General features: G+C 40.1%; 1 long non-coding RNA gene across 1 annotated transcript in view; it reads left to right on the forward strand.

The window, feature by feature from the left end:
• Positions 1-564: 564 nt before the first annotated feature.
• The window catches only part of LOC115511980, a 105,400-nt gene continuing 85,267 nt past the window's right edge, over positions 565-20,697 (forward strand). The window contains exon 1 of the long non-coding RNA XR_003968253.1: positions 565-763. This is a non-coding gene — a long non-coding RNA (uncharacterized LOC115511980). The remainder of the gene's footprint in view (positions 764-20,697) is intronic.

The raw sequence follows: 20,697 nt of genomic DNA on the forward strand, positions 1-20,697 counted from the left end.
GGTGACCAAGAGTGCATGTGTGTGGGAGGAGCGGAGAGAGTGGGAAAGAAAAATCCCAAGCAGGATCTGCCCTGTCAGCACAGAGCCTGATGTGAGGCTTGATCTCAGGAACCATGAGATAATGACCCGAGCCAAGATCAAAAGTCGTATGCTTAACCGACTAAGCCACCCAGGCACCTCCAATGGCAAGTGTCTCTAGAAGAGAAACACAGAAAAGACAACACAGGCAGAAACTGGAGTGATGTGGCCACAAGCCAAGGAATACCTGGAACCACAAGAAGCTAAAAGAGGTAAGAAAGGATTCTCCTCCAGAGCCTCCGCAAGGAGCACAGTCCTATCCACACCTTGATTTTGGACTTATTGCCTTCCAAACAGGGAGAATAAATTGCAGTTGTTTTAAGCCACTCACTTTGTGGTCCTTTGTTACAGCAGCCCCAGGAAACTATATGCCCAGGAAACTCTTTCATAACAAGGGGAAGAGATAGTCTTGAGTCACCAATGTTTTGTGCAACACATATGTGATAAAGAGGGAAGAAGAGATGAGGCCCATGAAGAGGTACACAAAGTTGTCTAATTCTTAATAGTATCAGGTGGTCAGAACGATGGTGGAGGGGTGCGCTTCAAGGACCATGTTTGGATGTGGGACACCAGCAGTGCGGTGGGCGTGCTTGTCCTGCAGCCAAGAAAATGGCCAACAGTGGACAAAGACAATGGCAGAGGAAGTAGAAATTGGCAGCTTCAGAGAATTTCAGTGGCCAATTGAGTGAGTAAACCTGTTCTGGGTTGTTCCTTGAGAATGGAGAATTCACTGGGTTATGAACCTCCCATGATTCTTCTGGTGGGAATTCCATGACAGAGATTGTTGTTATTGCACCCCTGGTCTCAAATACCAGGTGGGTACAAGTGGGTGGCACCATATCCTAGACATGATACCATCTTCAAGCTATATTTCCTAAATATATGTTCACTGTTTATTTAGTAGAGGGAGGAACAAAGAGATTTCTGTTACGAGCTATCTTGACAGAATTTGATATCCAATTTTTAAGGAAACTCTTCCACTTATTAAATTTACTTGTATTTGCTAAAGCAGAGTCAATATGCATGGAAAAAACCAAGAAGCGAACTTTGTAATGTGCTTTCTATTTTCCCTTAATTCTTTATTCTCCAGTTTACTTTCATTATTTTCAGGAGCAGACAACTCCCTGGGACACATTAATAGTTTACAATGTGCAGAATTAAAAGAATCATTAAATTTTGGCAAGCCATGTTACATCCTGCATTGTTTTATTCAGAACTTCAGTCAACTAGGATTGCCAACATGAAAGATACAAAAATCTCAACAGACATAAGCAGCACTACAGAGGAATATTTTAAATGTCTGCTACAGATAAGAGAAAAACAAATACCATATGATTTCATTTATATGTGGAATTTAAAAACAAAACAAATGAATAAAAGAACAAAAAAAACCCCAGAATCAGAAACCTATAAATATAGAGAATAAACTGATGGGTGCCAGAAGGAAGGAGAGTAGGGGGATAGGCAGAATAGGTGAAGAAGGGGTGTGGGAGATACAGGCTTCCAGGTATGGAATAAGTCACTGAGATGAAAGGTAGAATATAGGGAATGCAGTCAATGGTACTGTAATAGCCTTGCATGGTGACAGATGGCAGCTACACTTGTGGTAAGCACAACATAAGGTACAGAGAAGTTGAATCACTATGTTGTACACCTGAAAATAATGTAACATTTTGTGTCAACTATACTTTAAAAAAAATGGTAGTCTGCTCCAGACTTGTCTATTTCTACTGGTTTAGAAGCAATTTGTGGTTGACCAGTTACATGAGAAGTTCTGCCTGGAAATTAGTAAAATGATGCCACATTTATTTGAGTTTTGTTTTTTATAGACAGACATCTGGGGCAATTGCCTTTCTTTCTGCCCTTGATTCTGCATCTGGGCCTAATGCCAGTCTCTCTCTCTATCTGCTTTCAACAAAGACTTACACTTCCCAACAATTCAGAGCCCATGGAACATGGTCTGCTAGTCCAAATTGTCTCCATCCTCCTGGGACAGTGACTGTTCTGTGCTTTCCAGTAAGCGTAGTTCTTGACACTGTAGGTCACACAAAACACTTTCCTTCCAAACCATTGCAAATATTGCATATGGGTTAATTTGGGAACTTAGCTAATTAATATTTTCTATTAAAACTCTGAGTTTACAAAGTGCTTGTCATAAGTTATACATTCTAGTCATTATGAAAAACCTTTGAGGTAAGATTTATTATTATTATTATTATTATTATTATTATTTTCTAATGTCAAGATAATGAAACTTAAAGTGATTTGCTCAGAATTCCACACACAGTGGGTAGCTGCCCCAGGATTCTGACTTGAGTCAGTCATTCATTATTCATGCATAAATACTATCTTTCATTAATTTTAAGATACATTTTTTTGTTTAAATTTTAACATTTCTAAAACTGGTATGATGTATTTAATTGGCACTGCTTTTGTTTCCTAAGAGTATAAAACATTATCAAAATAGAATGGTGTTCCTTACAACAGTGCTACCTTAGACAAGATGGCATAGTGTGTTTAACAAGGGCTTACCAGATGCCAGGAGTTGGTGGGGTGGAAGGGGAACTAGAAATAAAATTGTGAGCAACAATCATATTTTCCACTTTTGCAGAGTTTCTAGTGTTTTACCTGCATCATCATACCACCCAACCCTAGCCTGTTGTAAATTGTTTTCTATTTTGTCCCATGTGTTAGAAGCAATAGTCTTAACAAGATTACAAGCCACTTGAGGTGTTGTCTCTGGCAGAATTGCCTTCCTTATATGCAACCTATGATACTTTTCCAGTGTATTTTTTCCTGATGCTTATCTTGACCTTCCACACCAAAAAGAAGGAGTCCCAAGGTGGTAGAATCATTATATTGATCCATATTTTTAAAATATTGTTTCTAGAACTTGGGAAATCACAGACATCTGTGTAGTTTTGCTATGCTGTAATTTGCCAATATTTAGGATCTGATTCCTCAGGAGCAGAGGAGTAGTTGATAGGTAGTCCGCCCCCAACCCAGGTGCATTGCCCTCAAACTCTCACCATCACACCGCCAAAAACAAAACAAAACTGAAACAGACTCTGTTTCTTTATAGCAGGCTTGGTATTAGCAGCTGCCACGTGATCAAATGCAGTGAGGTTCTGAAAAACCGTGCAGCTGAGAAACCTGAGCTCCAGCCTGGCCTTCTTGCCAGCCAGCCATCAGCCTCTGAACCTCCATTTACTTGTCTCTAAGATGAATGTATTATCATGAATGATCTGCAAGTCCCTCCTGGCTTTAGCAGTAGGAGGAGTGGAGGCCAGAGAGGGCTTGATTTTATTTTTCCACTATGTGCTTTCAATTAAGGGTTACCATTCAGCGATGCTGGTGGCTAATTACAGGCATGTGACAACAGTTGGATAGGAACCGGCTCTGGAAGATTCCACATCGGCGGAAGTAGTCATGGCTCTCACAATAATTTATTAATCATTGTAGTAGCATGGCACAGAGGAGGCTGGTGACTAAACACTTCGGTGACCCCCTGTATCCTGATGAAAGAAAGTACTGGAAAACCAGGAAGGATTATGGTGGACAGACAGATCTACTACAGAGATCTGGGCACTGTTTTGTGCCTGTATTCCTACCCAGGCCATGTCTCATGGCCACGTAAGTGACTAATAGGAACAAGCAGCCAGTAGCATCCCAGGGATCTCAGGGGAAATCACTCCCAATAATCAGAATTGAAATTCAGGCTTGCAATTTTACTGATTTCTTTTTATTTTAATTCTTTTTTTTTCTTTTTTAATTTATTTTATTTTATTTGTTTCTTTTTATTTATTTTCAAGTTACTTAACATACAGTGTAGTCTTGGCTTCAGGAGTGGAACCCAGTGGTTCATCTCTTACATATGACACCCAGTGCTTATCTCTGCAAGTGCCCGTCACCCAGTTAGCCCTCTCTCCATCCACCTCCCCTCCAGCAACCCTCAGTTTGTTCTCTGTATTTAAGTCTTTTATGGTTTGCCTCCATCTCTCTTTTTTCTTATTTTTCCTTCCCTTCCCCTGTGTTCATCTATTGAGTTTCTCAAATTCCACATACGAGTGAAATCATATGATATCTGTCCTTCTGATTGACTTATTTTGCTTAGCATAATACCCTCGAGTTCCATCCATGTTGTTACAATGTCAAGATTTAATTCTTTTTCATCACCAGCTAGTATTCCACTGTGTATATACACCACATCTTCTTTATCCATTCATCAGCTGATGGACATTTGGGCTCTAAAAAAAATAATCCAGTGAAGAAATGAGCAGAAGGCATGAATAGAGACTTTTACAAAGAAGACATCCAGATGGCTAACATGTGAAAAGATGATCAACATCACTCATCATCAGGGAAATACAAATCAAAACCATGATGAGAAACCACCTCACACCTGTCATAAGGGCGAAAGCTAATAACTCAGTAAATAACAGATGCTGGCAAGGATGTGGAGAGAGGGGAGCACTTTTGCACTGTTGGTAGAAATGCAAACTGGTGCAGGCAGCCACTCTGGTAAACAGTATTGAGGTTCCACAAAAAATTAAAATTAGAACTACCCTACAATCCAGCAATTGCACTACTAGGAATTTAGCCAAAGGATACAAAAATGCTGATTTGAAGGGGACACATTCACCCCAATGTTTATAGCAGTGCTATCAACAATAGCCAAATTATGGAATTCTTTTTTTTTAACTTTATTTTTTATTTAGAGAGAGAGAGTATAAGTGGGGTGGGGGAGAGGGGGAGAGGGGGAAAGAGAATCCCAAGCAGGCTCCTCATTGCCAGTGCAAGCCCCAGTGCAGAACTTGAATTCATGAACCATGAGATTATGACCTGAGCCCAGGTCAGACGCTTAACAGACTGAGCCACCCAGGCGCCCAGCCCAATGCTACATTTTAAGAATGTGGTGATCTGACTTGCCCAAGGTTGGTTAATTCTTGAACCTGTGATCCTCTGCAATCTGTTCTGTTCTGTCTCCTCCCACCAGCCCACCTCCCAGAACTCATGACTGTGTGAAGTGATGAGGTACAGATTTCTGGAATCACACAAGCCTCCCCAGGATGTACAATCAGCCGGGTGTGAGGTGCTGAGCTAGGAGACAGCAAGTTTGCCCACGATATTATCTCAGGGGCAGACGCATGAAAGGGAGGTGGAAAATGTGGCACATTATGGAGAAAACATTTTACTCAGTAGAAATACAAAGTTAGAACATCCCCTAAGACTTCCATTTCATATGGGTTTTTGTTTTTGTTTTTGTTTTTGTTTTTTTGTTTTGTTTTGTTTTGTTTTGTTTTTTATCTTCTCAAATTAGAAGGAAGGGCTCCTGAATGGTGCAGTGGGTTAAGCGCCTGACTCTTGATCCTGGCCCAGGTCATGATCTCCCAGTTCCTGAGTTCAAGCCCGCATCGGGCTCTGCACTGATGGCTGAGCCTGCTTGGGATTCTGTTTCTCCTTCTCTCTGTCCCTCCTCCACTTGTACTCTCTCTTTCTCTCTCAAAATAAATAAATCAACCTAAAAACGTTTTTAAGAAAGAAGGAAAGGTGACTATGTTGCAAAGGAAAGCAGGGCAAACACACGCCAGAAACCCGGGGTGCGGTACCAGTTCCTTCAGCGACTGCTGAGCGCTACAGCGGAGTGGGGACCGCCATGCAGTTTGGAGGGAGATTGGAGAGCCACTGTGCGCGGCCTGCCACAGACAGGCAGACACACGTCTCTAGTGGGTCTCCCTCTAGCGTGTGGTAATGTGTGTATTTCTTTTCTTTACCCTCTGTCTCTATGTCTATATATATTTTTGGGCTTTTTTGACAAAGAAAACATAACAATTTGAGCTCAATCACGTATTGGTAGCTCCAAGCACCTGTTTCCTTACCCCTTTCAAACAGGAATAATAGCGTATACTTGCAGAAATATTGGCATAATTGAAGGAGATGATACCGTGTGCTTTGTGCGCTGTAGTTGCTCAATAAACAGAGTTTCATTCCTCTGACCTTGCAGAATTTATTTATTTTTGTGGCTTCCATCTCATCACATAAAAGGGAATGATGATAATAAGAAGCCATAAAGCAGTCAACATTGAATATGATAAAATATGTGAAAATGCTATGGAAATGAAAGGCAATACTGTGGGATAGCAATTCTGAATACAATGGTATAAAAATTATATACAACCACTGAAATTACAATGTGGTGTGATATAAATTGACATAAAATCATGCCTACTCCACAAAAAGGTATAACTATCTATGCACCAGAATGGCTAAATTTTTTTTAAATGATAATACCAAATGCTGACAAATGTATAGAGAAATTGGATCACTCACACTGCTGGCGGGAAAGTAAAATGCTACAGCTACTCTGAAAAACAGTTTGGCAGTTCCATACAAAACTAAATATGCAATTACCATATGAACCAGTAATTAGACTCTAAGGCATTTATCCCAGGGAAATTAAAACTTCTATTTACACAAAAATCTGCACATGAATATTCCAGAAGCTTTATTCATAATAGCCAAACGCAGGAAAAATCCATGTCTTTAGTGGGTGAATGGTCAAACTGTGGACATTGGTACCATGAACTACCACTTAGCACTAAAAAGGAAGGAGGTACTTGATATAGGCAACAACTTGGTAGCGTTTTAGGTTGAGCGAATATATACTGTGTGGTTCTATTCATTAAGCATTGTTGAAATGACAAAGCCACTGAAGTGGAGAACATGTTACAGATTGACAGAGTCAGAGATTGGAGAAGAGGTGAGGGAGGTGGGTGTGGTTATAAAAAGGCAACATGAGGGATTCTTGTGTTGCAACTGTTCTGTACTTTGTAGTGATGGGTACATGAACCTGTGCATGTAGCTACACACTGTGTTTACCTAGACATACACGCGCGTGCACGCACACACACACACACACACACACACACACACTAGACCACAAGTAAAACAGTGAACATCTGGATAAAATCAGTAGATTGCATCAATGTCAATACCCTGATTGTGATGTTGTACTACAGGTTTCCAAGATGTTACCATGGGGAAGCCTGCGAAAGGTACATGGAGTCACTCTGTATTAGTTATTACAAGTGAATGTGAAACAAACATGATCACAAAGGAAGTTTAATTTAAAAAGAATGCCTACATTATTTACTATATGAAAGGGAGCCTGCTTTTTGAAAACAAGTATAAGGAAAGCTGGAAGAATACACTGTTAGTCAGGGTTCAGTTGCACATAATAGAATCCACTCTAACCATTTAGGCTCAGAGGAATTTAACACAGGGAAATAAGCACTTACAAAGTCATTGCAAAGGGTTGTGAGCTCTAGTAATGACTCTCCAAACTCCACTGTAGAACTGGCCCCCCAGGAAGCTGTCGCAATCAGAGGTCTTGCTGGCTCAAAACCCACTACTATGGCTGCTATCACGCCTACAACACGGGTGCTCTGTGTCCCGCATGGACTGAATGCAACACGGGCCCTGTGCCATTCATTGCCTTTACTGAATGAACGATTATGCTGTTGTCGGGAGAAACTGCAGATGCATCAGAAACTCCAGCTTGATCTCATTTCCACCTTCCAGACCTCTCACTCTGCTTTGGCTTGGGGGCAGGTGGATTGCATGGGAAACCTGAGGTTTAAGGGAGTCTGAGAAATATGCAACTTACATTTCCATCTTCTAAAATGAAGTAAAACTACCTACAGGAATTTGAATAGAGCTTAGGGAGCCATCTGCCGTACGGGCCACAGATATGTATCGAAATTTCTAATGTATCTCTATGTCAGGTGATAGATAACATGTTTGTGTTTTGTTTTTTAATTCCTTTCTCTATGTGTGTTTTTTTTAAACCAAGAAAATATATGACAATATTAATAACATCAGAAAGCTATTCCACTTTTGAAAAGCCAAACCAAACAAGTATTGAATGAACAAGTTTGGGGGATAGAAGTAGGGCCACAGGGATTGGATCAGATCATTTTTTAAAAATTTTTTAATGTTTATTTATTTCTGAGAGACAGAGAGAGACAGAGCATGAGCAGGGGAAGGGTAGAGAGAGAGAGAGAAGGAGATCCAGAATCCAAAGCAGGCTCCAGGCTCTGAGCTGTCAGCACAGAACCCGAGGCGGGGCTCGAACTCACAAGTGGTGAGCTCATGACATGAGCAAAAGTTGGATGCTTAGCGGACTGAGCCACCCAGGCACCCCTAGATCATTTTGAAAGTAACTTTGGAGTCCAAGAGCCTAATTTTTCATGATAAATGGCCATCCCAGTCCAGAAAACTTTAGGTTCAGGGTTGAAAACTGGAATGTCTACAATTAAAAGTAATGTAAATGAGTGAAACTAGCCAGATAAGACAATATAAAATGGTGACGACTATGACAAATATTCTATGTCCGAAGTGGAAAGTCACTATTTTGCTCCAGCTAATTATTGTTATGTGGAAATTCAGGCCCAGGCCTATCCAACTTCTGGTTTGTTTTTAATTAAAAAAAAAATTATTATTTATTTTTGAGAGAGAGAGAACATGAGCAAAGGAGGGGCAGAGAGAGGGAGACCCAGAATCCGAAGCAGGGTCCAGGCTCTGAGCCGTCAGCACAGGACCCAAAGTGGGGCTTGAACCATGAACTGTGAGATCATGCCCTGAGCTGAAGTCAGATGCTTAACCGACTGAGCCACCCAGGTACCCCAAAGTTCATGTCATTTTAAAAAATATCTTCTCCTGGGGCACCCGGGTAGCTCAGTCGTTTAAGTGTCTGGCTTGATTTTGGCTCAGGCCATGATCTCATGGTTCATGGATTCGAGCCCCACGTCCAGCTCTATGCTGACAGTTTGGGGCCCACTAGGGATTCTCTCTCTCTCTCTCTCTCTCTCCCTCTCTCTCTCCCTCTCTCTCTCTCTCTGTTTCCCTATCTCTGTGCTCCTACCCTGCTCGCTCTCTCTCTCTCTCTCAAAATAAATAAACAAAAATTAGAAAAGAATAAAAATAACTTCTCCTTATCCACGGAATATATTGCGGCAATTTCCTACCTTTCTACAAACTTAAATCGAACCTTAACTTTGCTAAAGGCTGGGTGCTGGAAGTTTCCTACATAAACTGCTAACCTTGCTTATTCTATATCGCCCAACTAAAGGATGCCAGCTCTTAGAGGGCACGGTGTACTTGACTGCAGTGGGAGAAATCTCATAAACTTGTAACATAAAGTCATTTAATGATGGTCACACAGCTGTGTTTTGGAGTATAGCTTTGCTTAGGTTGGGAAATTATCCCAACATTTCTAAAAAAAAAAAAAAAAAAAAAAAAGTACTGTGTTCTTGTTGTGAACCAGGTACAAGGCCAAGTGCAAAGACATGCAACTGGGTCAAACACCCTTGTGCTCATAGAAAGCTCCTTCTAGTGGGGAGAACGGCTACATTAAGAAACAGGTTCAGGAGTGTGACCAAGTGCTATACCTGCATTATCCCTAATGAAGTTTTTTTGTTTTTTAAGAGAACTTTGTCTTTGTTTATCTGCTCAATTGAAAAACTTCATGTAAATAAGTAATGAGGGTGCTGATATTTTTTGAAACATGGGACCTCCTGGATCTGTGTAGGGCACAGAAAAGTATGGGCTATTCAGAGAGAATAAGCAGAATCACAATGTATTGGATCTTATCCACAGGTAAGTCACACTCAAGTACCAATCCAGTAATAAAGACTGACATCTATCCAGTTCTTGCTCAATGTCAGCCTTTGCAAAGCCTTGGCCTATTTTAACTCCCTTGAATCTCACAAGTGTAGGCACTATTAATTCTTCCTCATTCTACAGGTGAGAAACTGGAGCACAGAAAGGGTAGGTACTTAGTCTAAGGACACACAGAAAGCAGGCATAGAACCAGCACCTGGGTACTGTGAGCTTGGTTGCAATCACCCTGAACTCTCATGCTACCTACCTCCCTTTCTGAGATCTTCAGTGGTTGGAGGTCTTCTAACTCCTCTTAAGAACGATTTCTGGCTTTCTTTTCAAAACTAATCCATTAACCTTTCAGAAATAATTTTGGATTTCTTCACACATAACCTCTTGAGGTGATGAGAATAATATTGAGTGTCTAACCTGGGACACTTTTGAGAATAAAAGGGCAACACTATTAATAATTAAGCCAGGACAACAGATGAGACCAGGATTGTTTCAAACAAGCCAAGATGAAGAGTTACCTCAACATAAACATTTGCCCCCAGAGAGAAACAGCAGAATTCGTGCCATGCCACATTAATAGTGTGAAATCCTGAAAACCTGTCAGACTATTACAGAGCCAGTAGAAGAAATCAAGGAATCCATTCCATAGAATGGAATCCTTCAAAGTCTTTCCATTTCTTTAAAGATATTTGAAACTTCTTAGTATGTCACAAAAGGTCCCTCATTATCTGCCTCCTTTCCCACCCCATCTCCAAATTCTTTCTTCCTCCTCGATCCCTTATTCCAGTTATGTTGTATTATGTTTAAATGTTCCATTCTTTCTACTTCTATGTCTTGTGCATGCCATTGCCTTTTCTTAGAATGCCATTTACCTTGCTGTCCAAGTGGCAAACTCTTACACACCTTTGAGAAACCAACTCAGAGCTGACCTATTTTCATTTCTTTCACTAGATAGAATCTTGCATAAAAGCCTGGATCCAAGTTATACAAATAATATGCAGTAGAGTCAAGAGGTTTACTTGGATTTAACTGGCTTCAAAGTCAGGTGACCTGGCTCTCAAAGGATTAGGAAGAAGGAAGTTTTTCAGGCAGGAAAGTTGGGGAGGGAAGGAACAAAATCCAGGCCAAGGGAACAGGATATAAAGAGGTAGGGAATTCAGGGGTGTCTGGGTGGCTCAGTTGGTTGGGCATCCAACTTCAGCTCAGGTCATGATCTCGCAGTTTGTGGGTTCGAGCCCCGCGTTGGACTCTGTGCTGACAGCTCAGAGCCTGGAGCCTGCTTTGGATTCTGTGTCTCCTCTCTCTCTGCCTCTCCCCTGCTCATGCTCTGTCTTTCTCTCTTTCTCAAAAATAAATAAACATTAAATTAAAAAAAAAGAGGTAGGAAATTCAGGAACACTGTGATAGAAAAAGGACAGGAAACCCAGAGAAGCAGAAGATGGGGCTGGCAAGGAGGAGGGGGCCAGGTTATGTAGGTCCTTGCAAGCTGTGCTAACCCACCTCACCAGAGTAGTAGACTGACCCACACACTCTGCCAAAGGCGATCCTACTCTAGACTGTTACAAAGATGTTGTTTCTCAATTGAATTCCTAAGAATATCAGGTCACTCCAGAGATGGAACTATCCATCTCTCTTGTACACCATAAAAAAGAAAATAGTCTCTCCATCTCCATTACTGCTTTATTAGAAAAATGTTATTAACCTTTCAAAAACTTACCATTTTGTTTTCTTGGAGTTTGGTTAAGGTCCTGCACTTATCTTGAAAATGCTAGTTTCTGCACTTTTTTTAATTGAACGGCTTTAGGGCAAATTCAATTAAGTTGTGGTATATGAACTGAAACTTGCAATATATTAAAAATATTCCACTGCACAGTTCACCAATTACCCAATTTCTAATTTGAGTCCCATCGTCATTCCAAATTTGCACTAAAACTCAGAAGTTATACTCAGAAGCAATGACTGAGGGCTTCAGCAATTACAAATATATCCCAAATGCATTTGGGCTTACTTAAAGACAATCTGTCTAAAATAATTCCAATCCCCACTTTAACTTAGAGAATCACAAGGCTCCGAGGGGCCTCAGATGTTCTTTCAAACTCTTCCTCTTATAGATGAGGAAACTGAGGTTTAAAGAGGATGAATCATTCAACAAAGATAACAGAGCTAAGGATGGAAATGGATCCTGAGCATTTAACTCACTCTCTAGGTTTGGTTGGCTTTCTACATCTGTTCTGGAGTGACATTCACTTTCTAGAGAACCTATAATAAGGGTCCTAGTGTTTTAGGGTGGTGGCGCAGTGAAGGAGAGACAATCAGGGAGGGAGTTGTCACAGCCCTAATCTGAGCGTGGTTCTCCATCCCCAGCTCCTTACAAACTACACTATCTCTGTCATAGGGTTCATATCTTATTATTGCCAGCTAGAGCAGGATCCAGGCCCCTCCCATGCAACATGCTCCCAGATTGCCTCTGGAACTATCTCCCCACAATGGCCAGCCCAGGAGGATGGAATCTGAAGAGTGGAAGGGGGTGAAGCAGGTATGAGTCTCTAGATCTGTATTTAAGTCACTCCATGTACTGGCAACACCAAAATGCAATTCAAGGCTAAATTGGAATTATCTATTAGCAATTGTTTTTCATTAACCACTGTTGTCTGCCTCTTGTTAGCAGAGCCAAAGCTGAGCTGGTGAACAGCTGCTCCATATCTCCACACAACTGTTAGGGCAAATGTCCATAAATTATTATGCAAATTTGCTGACTGTGACTATGTTGATATAATGGTTCTTGATTGAATGTACTGAATGCCATGTGTCAGGAAATTTTAGGCAGGTGTATCCATACCTCATCCAGAAGAATGTCTTGCAGGAATTACTAGGAAGAACTCATAATATGGAGGACAGTAGTAAACTTTACTCTGTTTAATAAATATTATTGCAGTTGCATATTTTTAATTTAGATAAAATGTTGAGAAAGAGAATACAACACTGGTAATCCCATCATTTGACACAACTATTCCATTTCTGTCATCTGCTTTCCAGGCTTGAATATTATGCTTGAAAAATTAAAAACCATCATGAATTTGCTCTTCAAGTTTGTTTTGTAAAACTTAATACATAAAGAGCATTTGTGCTAATTTCTAGATTTTACTTATTAGTTTTAAATAACTCTAATATTCTATCGATATAATGTACTATAATTTAATGTAATAATTTTTCTCTTTTAACTTTGTCGCTATTATAAATTGCTGCCATAAGTATATGTATGAATTTTCTTGTTTGTGTACAATTGTTTCCTTAGGAAACATTTTCATGTTTGGACTAGAGATATGAACATGTTTATAACACTTGCTGTACATTATCATATTGATTTCCAAAAGGGATACACTATTTTGCAAGACCACCCACACTATCTGTGTTTACCAGTTTTTCAAGAACCTCACCGTCTTGTCTGTTATTTATTTAAAAAATTTTGCTAATTTGCCAAACCCTAAAATGCACTTAGGATGCTATATGGCATTTATTTCATCAACTGATTGATTGATTGATTAAGAGTTATTTATCAAATGAGTGGCTTGCTAGAAGCTGGAGAAAGAAAGACAGGTGAAGTCCTGTGCCCTAAAGAGACCTCAGCATGTAAGTTAGTGGCACAGCACAGCATTTATAACAGCGTTTTAAGAATAATGGTACAGGTACACACAGGACACTGTAAGAACGTGGGGAGGGACATAACTTGAGTCAGAGGTATAAAAAAGGATTTCAGAATTGAAGAGATGAATAGGGGACATGGAATTCAGGAAAAGAACCCCAGAGAATCATGGGCAAAGTCCGGGATGGGGGCTTGAGAGGGAACATCAGCTTGGAAGAGCTATGGATCCAGCTGGAGAGATGTACAGAACCATGGCATGGGCTGCTTGGAATTAAGTGGTGAGAGAAACAACAGGCATATTATTTAGCGCTATTTTGGTTTCAACTGTCATAAATGTCAGGTAGAAATAACTTAAGCAAGAAGGAGGAGGTGGAGAAGAAGGAAGAGAATTATTTGTCATAAAGAACTGTGGTATCTCAGCAAGCCTAAGGACAGCAATATATCCAGTCTTAGAAACAAGTATTATCAGAAAATTTAGACCCTGAAAAAGATTTCTCCCCTCTCTCCTCTCTGTTTCTCTCTGGACCTCTCTCTCTCCCATTCTCTCTCTCTCTCTCTCTCTCTCTCTCTCTCTCACACACACACACACACACACACACACACATCTCTCTCCTTACCAACATTCTTGCTTTTTCAGTTCATATGGCAGGAAATTCAACCTCCAGCAGTTTTACAGCATACAGTTTAGACATTTAAACAGAGACTGACATCCTCTCTTGATTCTAGTTTGAAAGTTCACAGGGAAGTCCTCTGACTGCTCTGCTTGAATCAGAGACCATGTCTGAAACAGTTTACTAAGGCTATGAATGCAGGGCATCAGGGTTCTATATGAACATGAAGGGGTGAGTAGTAAGATGCTAGGAAAAAAACAAAACAAAACAAACAGTTGTCCATCATTACTAAAGAGAAAGTCTAAGGTACCATGATTAATAACATTGAATGATATGCCAAGGACTTTCAATTTTCTATAGGCAATACAACCTTATTAATTGGTCAAAGTTTGTATCTCTTACTCATATATTTCTTTACTCTTTTGTTTGTTCTGGAGGATTTGATTTGCATGGCCCACTCTTGGGGAGCTGGTGGAGAAGAATGAGGGAGCGGAGTACTTCCTAAGTCTTCAGTGTTGGCACAGCAAGATGTAGATAAACTATTGCATTGTAATTGGACCATGCCTTGACCTTGATGTTGAAAAAGACACTGTGGGGTCCACATGCCTTAGCCTCTGACCACACAGTCTGATTGAAAGACCTACCCAAGTTGGACCAGAGTCATTCCAAGGGGGTTGTTATAACTTCTGTTCTTTTGGGCTTGTCTCAGCCTCTCTCTTGATCTGGAACAAAGTTGACCCCTTCCTCTTTCTCTTATCCCAGCCTTTTTTAGTGCTTTCCAAATAAGTGTAAACCATAAAGCCAATTTGCATTAATTGGTGGTTAAAAAATAAGAAAAGAGAAAAATCTAAAGAAATTTTGGGCTGGAGTTTGAAATAAACATTTCTTCTCCTTCCTATTTCTTCTCCTTTTTCTCCTCCTCCTCCTCCCCCTCTACCTTCTTCTTCTTCTTCTTCTCCTTCTCCTTCTCCTCCTCCTCCTGCCCCTCCACCTTCTTCTTCTCCTTCTTCTCCTTCTCCTTTTTCTTCTTCTTCTTTCTTTCTTCTTCTTCTTCTTCTTCTTCTTCTTCTTCTTCTTCTTCTTCTCTTCTCCTTCTCCTCCTCCTCCTCCTCCTCCTCCTTCTTCTTCTTCTTCTCCTTCTTCTTCTCCTTCCTTCCTTCCTCTTCTTGTCCTTCTATGTTAGGATGATCACTCTGGCAGCTGCAGAGAATGGATTACTGCAGATTGAGGTTACAGGCAGCAATACCAGTTAGGAAAATTGTTCTATTAATCCAAGTGAGAAATGATGAAAGTCTGAACTAAGACAGTGATCTTGAAGATGGTGATGAGGAGATAGACATTAGATATTAATAAAACTTGATAAATCATTTAGGAAGCTTTTTGCAGCAAATGATAGGAAAATAAACAGTACAAACTAGCCTCAACTATAAATAAATTCCCTTGCTGATAACATATTAAGTTCAGAAAGAGTTTAGACTTCAAAGATGCTTATCATCATTCTTACTCTGTATGTCTACTTGATTTTCTGTGCCCACTTGATTTTCTGTTGATTTTATTCTCAAGATAGTAGCAAGATGGTTATAACAATTGTAGATTATCCATGTATGAAATCATTCATATAGAGACTTATTTCCAGAAACTTGCCCAGCAAATAAGGACAAACTTTCCTGGAAGCTCCTAATAAACTTTTCCTTCATTCTCATTATCCTGGATTGGGTCACGTGCCCATCCCTGAATCAATCAGTGGCAAGGAAAATAGGATTACTGTTAGGCCAATCAGGAACATTCCTGAAGTTGATGGGATTCATTTCCCCAAAAACAAATGGGCTGAATGTGTGTTTGTAGGGGGAAGGGGTCTGGGGTGAGAAGCTAGTAGTTAGAAATCTGAAAATAATCAGAGTTTTCTAGAAAAAGGGAGGGAAATATATATGTGTAGTAAACAACAAACATTTTTCAATGCAACTGGGTCATTGTTTTGATGTCGGGAAGTGGAGGGATCAGCCACCATGATTTGCAGATTTACTAAACTGATTAGGTAGATTTACCAGGAAAAGAAATGAAATAGGATAAACAGGTTTTGGCAGAAGATCAGTTTTGAAGGGTATGAGACACATCCATGTAAAAATATGAAGTAGGCAGCTGAACATATGAGTTTGAAGCTAAGGAGAGAGTTTGGGTGACAGATATATATTTGGAAGTTATTGGCATATGAAAGTTATACAGCACACAGGTGCATTGTGAGGTCATTGTTGGACAAGATTACCCAAGGAAGTATGCAGAGAGAGGACAGACAAAGATAAGAATTCATCCCTGGAAAAGGCCAAAGTATAAGGCTGGAATTAACTAAATTCATTTGCATATCAAAGAGGTGTTTCTTGAATTTGGATAGCTGGTGCAGTGAACAGTTCTACAAAACTAAATGATTTCTAAGCTCCATTTGACAGCTCATTATTTTTAAAGCAACATTCTCCCTCGCAACAAAATTCACTTACACTAAAGAGTATGGAAAAGATTTTGGAGTTAGCAGCAATGAGATTTGACCTAAAGTAATAAATACTTCATAGATTGTAAAAGTGTTTAGAATCCTTTTATAACACAAATAGTCAACTATGGTTAATAGGCCAGTGGCTTCTCTTGGGATGAAGAAATCTTTGGTGAACTCGTACTTGGTGTCTTTGCTTTTAGCTGTAACAAATTAAGTTTGCCAATCTTATAAGAGAGGATTAGCAAAAGCTCAAATAATATTAAGGTCAAATCCAACTGAAAGTATGGGGATCTCATTCTACCAAACCCAAAATGAAAGAATAAACATGTGTAGAGAGAAAAATCATCTGAGTTTGCTAGATTTCCAGGGGTATGAGGACTCTAACCCTACCCTCACCCCCTACCCCCTCCAATAGTGCTGGGGTGAAGAAAACCTCTCTCCTCAGTGTGCATGCCCAGATGCAGGAAACAAAGCCCTGCCTACTAGCTAACCAGCCTGTGAAGAGGGCAGGAACAGCAAAACCCTTATTGAGAGAAAGTTAAGTAGTTGTCCCAACTGTAGACCTTTCTAGCTCCTTATTTAGAGGACATTTCCCAACCAGAAAAGGATCTCGTGAGCAGTGCTACTAAGCTAAAGGGAAAACATTGTTTCAATGCTAGATAGAAGCAACCAAAAGGTCAGTTCTGACAAATGCCTTAAGAAATTTAGAAAAAGTTTAAAGATGAGGACTTTCTACCTCCTTGGGCTGGAGGTAGAGGCAAGATTCAAGGAGCTCCAGGCTTTTCTTTCCACCCCTGGAGTTCTGTGTTTTGGTTGTTGATAGGCACTGAGCTGGAGGGTAGGAGAAAAGGACTGGGAAGCCCAATGTCACTACAGCTCATCTGCTCTCTGGCCATGTGACCTTGTACACCACATTTCTGTGGGTTGGGTTTCTCCATTTGGAAACTAAGTGGGTGGGATGACTCGCTGAAGGAGAGTTAGTGCAAGGATGGAGCAAATCACCCATGTCCACAACCTGGCTTAACTGCCTCTATGACCATGAGGGATGTTAGTTAACCTCCTTGTACTTGAAGTTCTATTCCTGCCGAAGTATTTAGAGCCTCCATGCCCCCAGAATAGTGCCTGGTCCAGAGTGAACATCATGTAATGTTGGCTATTTCTAGTCCAGCTCTAATTTTGTGTAAACCTGTGACTCTAGACCCAGAATTTACCATGGCTCTTTTAGTTCGTGTCAAGATTCCTAGGAATTAAAAATGCTTCTATAGACATGGACACATCTTGGGAATGTTCCACAACCAGAAGCTCATGTTACTAAGCTGCCTGTTTATTACTCTTAAATATTTCTAAACCCTTTTAGGCAAGATTGTTTTCAAAATAAGGCAAAGAATTTCAATTAGGCTTTGCAATAGCTTGTAAAACTGTGCCTGAAGGATTTATTTCCTTTGTATTAAATGTTGCTATTTTAGAATTAATTACCAGAAGAGACAGATGAGAGTCCACTAGCTGCTTGATGGGAATTGTCACTGCTCCTAGCTCAGTAACCCCCATATCCCAAAGTGAGGTCTACTCTAATAGCAGGGGGATGTGAGGAAGGTGGTGAGTTACCTCCAAGGGACAGAATGCTTCTTAAACCTTTCCACCAGCAAGAAAAATGGCATATTAGGTGCTATCAGTCATTCATTTTCATTCATTCATTCTTCCCCCTCCTTCTTTAATAACCCTTTAATTATTGATATAACAACCCTTGAGATCAGGAGTATGCATGAGAATTACTTGTGGGGGCTTAGTAAAATGTAGATACCAGTCTTTTCCTTCTGATTTAATAGAGCTAGATTGGGGTGGCCATCTGCTGTTTAACGAGTACAGCAGAAGAGCCGGGCTTCCACTTGGAAAACACTTCTTAACTGTGAGGCATGGTGAAACCAACACAGGACAGACCATTGGCAACACACACAGAAAAAGTGTTTCATGAGTCTCTAAATCAATTTTCTTTAAACATTTATTCAACATTGAATCTATGGCATTTATTTGGTGATATATTTATTTGGAAGCATGTGCAATTAATATTTTTATTAACACTCAGGGAAGATTTACCTAATAATTCATTTCTACTGTCTAAAGCCAATTTTGTGCTGTGAAGAAAGCTCAGTGGACAGGATTATAACATGCATTATTCTGATTTGGAATTTAGATTTTGAATGCTAATTTCAGAGGACTATCATCTGATTTATCTTAGATTTGCATGTGCAACATGCAAGTATTTAATTTATAATTTTTAATTTACCTTTGAAGGCACTCTGGCATGCAAAACCAATTAACACTTCACTAGTTATCCAATAAGTCCCTGTGGAAACCTGAGTTAATTGGCATCGTAATTCCTATTTATTTCAGTGATATTTTAATATTCTTTTCAGATTGGAATGAGTGGTTGTCCATCTCTTCTTCCCATAATCCAATCAGGTGGGACTACTGGATATGAGTAGGAAAGAGGGTAAAAGAGGAAAGTCTGGGGCTCAAACCAGACTCTAGATATTGTCCAGGGTCACAGTTAACGACTCAGAATGGCACGGTTATCCAAGTATATCCAAGGTGTTGGATGTCAAAACATGCCACAAGGCTCTCAGGAAAATATAGTGGCAGTGGGTTCATTATGGGCTCTTCATTTGGGAAAAAAAAAACCTAGTCAGCAATTAGTATTCTAAAGGAGCAAGATTTTCAGAAGGGATACTTGCAAGAGTCAAGCAGGTGTCAGGTCTCCCTCCATCACTGGCCTTAGCTCAAAGCAGAGCCCAGTCCTGGCGTGACCAGTGGGAGCTCACATGTGGATGGTATGTATCAGGGTTATAGAACAGTGGGTATCTAGGAGTTCAGTGTTCAATCTAAGACCACATTTGGGCGGCTGGCCAAAGCCCACTCACAATCCCCTTAAAACTCTTCTATCTGGATCTGGATTGCCTCAGGATATAGGAAGAATTGTCTTAGACTTTAAACAACTGCTCCTAATTCCAATGGCTAAGAAAAGAATAAATGGGTAATCCCCAAGAATAAGATTATGTGAAATCGTTAACCTGTTTGAAGGATAAATGTTGATCACAGAAATAACTTCCAAAGCTCAAGTGTTAACGAAGTGGTGTGATCTTCAGGTTTACATACAGTTACGTTCTCTTTAGAAACCTGGAAATGTGTATGGAATTGAATTCTGGCTCCCACACTTGCAGTGTGTCTCTGCACTTCAGAGCAATAACTCTTATTGAGGCTCTGTGCTAAGTGTAATGTGTTTGTGCATGCATGCGTATTTCTGACTTACTCCACATGATAACCCTAAGACTTAGCACTGGTACTTCATTATATGGATGAGAAAGATGAGTCTGTCAGAGGTTAAGTAACTTACCAAATCACAAATAAGTGGGGTAGCTGGGATCTGGACTCTCAGTCTGACATAGCTACTGCCACTGGCCACATTGCTCTGCTGTTGAAGGTTACACTATGTATAGAGCATATAGTGAAGGCTCTATCATATATAGAGTATATAGTGAAGGTAATATCCTGTGTAGAATATATACTATAGTTAAAGGAACACAGGAGTGGGAGAAGATAGAATTCTAAGTGGCACATCTGCCTTAGTAAACTTTCCTAATTCTCTTATCTTCCATTCACACACACACACACACACAAAAGTGGCATGTCCTCTATGCCCCAAGCATTGCTTTTATGAATGAAACAAGCAAATATTCCTGTCCTCATAATGTTTAAATGACAGCACAGTGTACAGACGATAAACAGTGAACCTAATAAATATATTGTGAAATATAATACAAACTATTATTACAAATTACAAATTAAATACAAAAGTAAATTTAATAAAGGCAACATTATATTGTTTGTTAACAAGTGATAAGTTCTATGAGAAAAACAAGTGCAATGATAGAGCATCAGGAATATGAGAGTTTTACATGGCAATTTTAAATACTGTGAACAGGATAGACTCAGATTCATTGAGAGGGTGATAACTGATTTAAAAAAGAGACAAAACACTTGGAGGAAGTGAAGGAAGTTGTGAAGCAGATATCAGAGAAGAAAATTCCAGGCAGAGGACCTAGACAGTGCCAGAGCCTTGAAACTAGACTCATCTGGGACATCTGAAGAGCAGCATGTGGCCAGTGGCCAGAGTAGCTGGAGAAGAGTGAACTCAGAGATGTTGGGCATGG

The sequence above is a fragment of the Lynx canadensis genome, chromosome B1 (genome assembly GCF_007474595.2).
Source record: "Lynx canadensis isolate LIC74 chromosome B1, mLynCan4.pri.v2, whole genome shotgun sequence".
NCBI lineage: Eukaryota > Metazoa > Chordata > Mammalia > Carnivora > Felidae > Lynx > Lynx canadensis.